Raw genomic sequence first — 5,886 nt, 5'->3', positions numbered from 1 at the left:
TATTTAGGCGGGAGCCCTCACAAATAAGATAATTAAATTAAGCTGGGAAACATCCCCAGGTCTGCTCTGGAGCTGTCTCCAGCCCCCACAAGCCTGAGCCTCCTACAGCCCAGTGGTGTAGCACAAGCAAGTTGTCCAGGTTGCTTTCTTCCTGCTGAAATCCTGAGTTTTGCAACAGAGGATTTCCAAAGCCTGTCAGGGATGGGTCTCAGGCCTTCACCCCCTGGCCAGAGAAACAGTGCAGGAACGCCTTGGAGGGAATGATCCACGCATGTCCCCTCAGCATGTGCTCGCTCTCTGATGGCAGGAGCAGAGGCGAGCACTGGCTGCATTGGAGCTGGGTCTGGTTGTTCCTTTCCTTGGTGTGCAGCTTGCCTTGCGCTGCAGGATTTCACTGGAGATAGCATGGGTTGGGCATGGTGAGAGGGAGCAGGGACAAAGTTTGGGAGCTCTGGGGACTAAAGTTCAAAATAAGCAGTCTGAAAGAATGGAGAAATGTGAAAAACAGGAAGAAGACGAGGAGAAAGATGCCGAGGATGGTGCTGGGGAGATGAGCCTTGTGATCTGGAAGTCATGGATAGGCACCAAACCTTGGTGGGGAGGGCATGGCCATACTGCTTGCTATTTCTCCTCTCTTTGCTGGTTAAAAGTCAGCAAGGCAAACCCATGGAGGATTCCTTGTACCCTGTGTGAAGGACATAGGTGAGCAGAGAAGTGCCTCTGTAAGCATTGCTTCAGTGCTGGTTCTGCAAAGAGGCTGCAGGAACTCATTATTCATGATTTTATCTTGCTACCTGAAATACATAAATAGCCTAAAGGTTCCTCTGATGGACTTTTTCCAGCTCTTTGATGTGCCAAAGATAATTTCTGTACATACTCCCTCAACCTGTCCCCACTCCCTACCTAAAGTTTAATGTTTCTACTTGTTATGTTTACCTGTCTGTACTAGACTGCAAGCTCCATAAGACGGGGGCCTTGCCATCTTTCATGTTGAAGGAGTTGTAACATCAACAGCTATAAAACGGGATATAAATTATCAAAGCAACATAAACTGTCACAGCTCAACTCTTGGGCATCATCTGCACTGAGAAGCTGGCCCTGAGCCTTGTGGTGCTCTGGATTTTAAGACTGTGGGACTGCAACAGTGGGAGCAGATGGAGGCATCCCCAGACCCATGCCGGGCTCCTGTAGCTAAGGCAAGAATGGCACAGAGCTGAGTGGTGCCTGCTGCCCTGCCTCTCACAGCTGGGGCACGTCCCTGTGTGTCCCTATGGTCCAGCAGCATTTCTGTGAGCCTTCAGCATGCTGGCAGCCAGGTCCTGGGAGCTGCTTCCTCCTTGCAGCCTGGGATGTGTCAGGGAGAGACCTTGTTTTTATAACCTCCTGTTATGGCTGGAGGTGATGCCTCTGCGGTGGCGGCTGGGGAGCAGGCTTTGATCTGGATGCATCCTTTGGGAAGCCAGGCCTCTGAGCCTTCCTTGCCTTGGGCAAGAGCCAAGAGGATTTCCCCTAAGTACAGAGCCATCAGAGCTTATCAGAGCTGTCTTGCTGTCACCACCCTGCAGGCAGCATCTGGCCTGGAGGTCGGGCAGAGGCACCTGGGGCAGGGGGAGCCCAGCAGCAGCTGGGAGCAGGATGGGATGATGAGGGGATGCTGTGAATGAGGAAACGGCCCCATCACCTGGGGGGTGCTGTGAATGAGCCAACAGCCCCATCACCCAGCTCACCTGGGGCATTCAGCCCAGGTATCCTCTGCACACCCGGCCAGCCAGACTGCCTTGCTCGGGGCTGGCCCCTCACTAGATCTCAGAAGTGCTGGTGTTTCTGGCTCCTTCTTTTGCCCATCTGCTCCTGTGGACTGCTCGAGGCACTTCCACACTTCTTTCAAACAAAGCTGTTCTTTCGCTGACCCAGGGTTGCTATTCACTGATGAATTGGATGCTGTTCATCGCAGCTTGAAATACCGTTTGCTGCTCTTAATGCTTTCCATTCATTTTCTGTGGCGATCGGATTCATAGCAGCAGATACGCAGCTTTCATTGATACTTGATGCAGCAGCCATACCCTCAGCAAAGGCTTTTTTGTGCATAGGGCTCCAAACCTTTCAAGCAGGCTGTGGTGGAAAGCCATAATGTCCCTTTTCTGCCATGCCCCGAGCCACCTGCAGCCTGTGAAAGAGCACATTGTTTCCGCAATTAAAGAAACAACATGGGCAGTGTCTGTGCTGCCTTCGAGGGAGGGCTCTGGGTAATCCCTTCTCGCTCTGCCCCCATCCTTCACCCCCCACCATCCTGTCTGAGGCCCAGTTTTAGCCCCAGTGCTGCTTAATTCCCAATGGGGAGATATTTGCAGGGTGGGATTTTATTTCCAGCAGCTAAATGAGCCCCTCGAAACTATTCTACCAGGTGGGGCTGACTCTCCTGGGCGCTACGAGCAGTTCCTGGGTGCTGGGGTTTTATGTGAACAGCCACGATTTCCTTCTTCTTGCCACCTCTGGAAAACTGTGTGCCTCTAACTGACCAGCGTGAGGAGGGAGGGGTTGGGTTTTTGTTTTTTCCTTTTCTTCTCTTTTCATCTTCTTTTTTCTCTTCCCCCAAAAAAGCACTTGTGTAGGGGGAAGATGCTGCACTGCTTTTTGCTCAGAGAAAAGGAGCCTGACAGCTTAGCGCTGCTCAGAGACAGGAAAATTACTTTGTCTGGTGAATATTCTAAAGAGATGAAATAACAGGGCATGATCAAAATCCTCTGCTTAACAGAAGAGCTGCCTGACTCCTGCAAAGCCAACAACTGCATTGTTTTACTCAGCTTTTGCAGAGCAACGTGAGAGAAGGAGCAGTGGCGATTCCTGCGAATGCTTTCAGCCAAAAAACGGGAGGCTTGGGCTGTGATTCATGCTGTCAGCCACAGGAAAAGTCCCTGCCCCAGCAAATAAGTCGGGGTTTGCCATGGGAACGTCCCTGCTGGCGCTTGCCTGGTTCACCTTTCCCGGGACAGGGGCCATCACCACCAGCTCGGCGCTGTCAGGAGCCACCCAGCCGCAAGGCTTCGGCACGGTGCAGTGCCAGCAGTGTGTTTTCGGCACACGGAGCCGCGTCGTGAAGGCAACGGCTGTGGTGCTCAAGGGAAAAACAACAGCGCTTGAAGAAGGGCGGGCTACAGGCCCAGCCAGAAAAAGGCCAGCCGTAAAGGCCGGGCTGCCCGGCATGCTGGGCCTGGCAGGGCCGCAGCTCGCCTGTTTGCCTTCTGGGAGAAGTCCCCGCTGTGGCTGGCTTTGCCTATTTGATCCGGGCTGAGGTCATGTCTTTTCCTATCTGCTGCGCTCCCACTGCAAGTGCCTGTAAGAGGCTAATTGCTGTAACGCTTCTAATTGCCCAGCCAACACGTTGCCTCTGTTCAACCCGTGATCCCAGCCACAGGAGCTGGGGCAGCCACCCACTGTTTGCTGGCTCAGAGGCAGCGGCACCGGCAAACAAAGGCTTGCTGTGGGTGTCACTGGGAGCAGCCTTGGTGCCCGGCCCGTGGCACTGAACGAGGATTTTCAAGGGGTGCCCAAGACCCTTGGCTCCCACCGAATGGGATGGTGGGTGCACAGCAGGGGGACAGGCAGGGAGCTTATGACAGGAACAGCATGCAACGCTGCCTCTGTGTGAGGAGACCCCAGCTGCCAGCTTCAGCCTGGAAAGGTTCAGGCTTGGGGCTACAGCAGCAGTACCCAGCCTGCTGAGTAACAGGAGGAATGGGAGCCGTTTGCTCATAAGACTTAATGGACGTTAAATGAAATCATTGGGCAGATATTTTTTTAAGACATGGAGGAAGTCTTTTTTTTTTTTTTTTTTCAGGCGGACGTAATTAATTGGTGGAACTCATTGCCACGGGATGCTCCAGGTGCCCAAACTGTACGTTGGTTCAAAAGCAATTAGGCAAATTAATGTGACAGCAGCCTGTGGAGGCCTGGTAAAGCTGATGTTGCAGATGCTGCCTGTGGCTCAGGAAGCCACTCTCCCCTGCGACCAGAGCTGCAGGATGGCCGCAGCGTGTCTTCTCCTCCCAGGGCTCCCCGTGCAGATTTGCAACGTTCCCTGTGTAGAGAACAAATGTAAAAAGAAATCAAGGGACGTCTCATTCTCACAGTGTGTTACTGGGAGGGAGAAGAGGAGGACTTTGCAACTCTTGCTTCTCTGAGGTGTGTTTCTGCAGGAGTATAAGTTGGCCTTGGATGGGAGAGCCGTGTTTTTGCCTTCCTCCTCCTCTCCGACCTCTTGCTGACAATGGTTTTGCCTGACCAAGGCAGGCCGAGCCAACAAGGAAGCCACTGGTGTGGGTGCCACGGCTTGTGCCAGGCCATGGGGGCAGCAGGACAGAGAAGGGGGGATGGGACCACGTCTGCTGCCCTAGCTGCACCCTCGGCCTCGCATCCTCACGCCTGGACACCTTGTCCTTCACCCTCCAGGTGACACCTCTGGGTGACCTGACTTCTGTATGGCTTTGGGGAAGCGCTGACCACACGTGCAGTGAGCTGCCCATGTCCCCAAAGTCCACAGCACTGCCGCACACCCTGTGAGGAGTTTGCCTCCACCTAGGCCTCTCTTCTGCCGGATGGGTGATCCCCAAGGCACTTTACCAGCAGTTTACACAGCAGCAGTGCTCTGGTTAACTGTGGGATGTGCATGTGCCAGCAGGTGCAGGTGCAATGCCCAGAAGTGGCCAGGAAATAGCCCCCACGTATATGCAGGAGAGAGAGAGGGAGGTAGTCTGCAGGCTGTGATTAAAGCTCAGTGCATTTACGTTTTAAATGCTTCAGTGCTCAGTCAGTTTAGATAGCTTAATCTTTGAGAATTAGATAGCTTAATCAGACAGAAATAGAAACTGCACAAAGAAGGCTCTGTAAACCCCAGGGCTCTGGGTAGGGGAGCTCCAAGCTTGACTTCATTTTTATTTAATGCAGTGGTCTGCTAGGCACTTTCTAGACAAAGTGCCGGAAAGAGATTTCATGTGAGGCGATATGTAAAGCAAGACCTGTGATTTGTTTATTACATGAAAGAACACAGGCAGAGCTGCAGGATAAAAGGGCATAAAATAAATGGCATGAGAACCCAAATGGTGGTGTTTTTTTTTTTTTTTGCCTGGCAGAGAGCTGTGGGATGTGGATTGTGCCAGGTCACCTTTTCTGCACTGTGCTGGAGTTGAAGTGATGCTCGCATTGGGTTAGGCTTGTGAGGATGCTGCCTGGCTGCCTGTCCCAATAAGGGAACAGTCAATGGATGTGATCTACAGAAAATAAATAGATACAAACTACTACAAACTACTGCGGCTCTGCTCATTAGGGTTCACCAAACAGGCACAGTTTCTTACCAAGAAATTAAATGGGTTTCCTTTTTTATTTTTTTTATTTTTTTTATTTTTTCTGGACAAGTAGGTCCTCCAGAGCTACTCCAAGGCTGTTTATTGCAACTGAAAAAATTACCTTTGGAAATCGGTCCTGGAAAATAGCACAGGTGACACCTGTGACACAGCATTCCTGGCCTCCATGGAAATCCATGAGCTCTGCTATATAATCAAGTCTCCCACTCCCAGTTAGCCTATCTTGATCACTTGGAAACTCTGTATTCACCCATGAAAAATGTACTCACCCCAAGGTGTGCAGGCGTGGGGTTATTTACCCATGCTCAGAACGGGCAGGAGAGCGCCCGGTCTGTGCAGAGGTGGGCAGAGCAGTGTGAGCTTTGCAGACGAGCCCTGTGCAGGCTGGAGGGAGGCTGTGTGCTGTCCGTCCACCATGAGACAGCAACAGTTTATTTGGTAGAACTGGGACCACTTCTTGTAAGCAAATACTGCAAGGTGCAGGGGCATCTTGTGCCTCTTGTTCATCTTTTGATTTATTTTGTTG

At 51.9% G+C, this 5,886-nt stretch overlaps 1 long non-coding RNA gene across 1 annotated transcript; it reads left to right on the top strand.

The window, feature by feature from the left end:
• The first annotated feature begins 512 nt into the window (after positions 1-512).
• On the top strand, positions 513-4,430 carry LOC110352970 (uncharacterized). Its single transcript, XR_002402831.4, has 2 exons — positions 513-2,404; positions 2,602-4,430. It is a non-coding gene; the product is annotated as an uncharacterized lncRNA (long non-coding RNA).
• Positions 4,431-5,886: the final 1,456 nt, after the last annotated feature.

Source organism: Anas platyrhynchos, chromosome 4, assembly GCF_047663525.1.
Source record: "Anas platyrhynchos isolate ZD024472 breed Pekin duck chromosome 4, IASCAAS_PekinDuck_T2T, whole genome shotgun sequence".
Classification (NCBI taxonomy): domain Eukaryota; kingdom Metazoa; phylum Chordata; class Aves; order Anseriformes; family Anatidae; genus Anas; species Anas platyrhynchos.
Note: the sequence above shows the minus strand (reverse complement) of the source record. Positions and strands in the feature narration are given on the sequence as shown.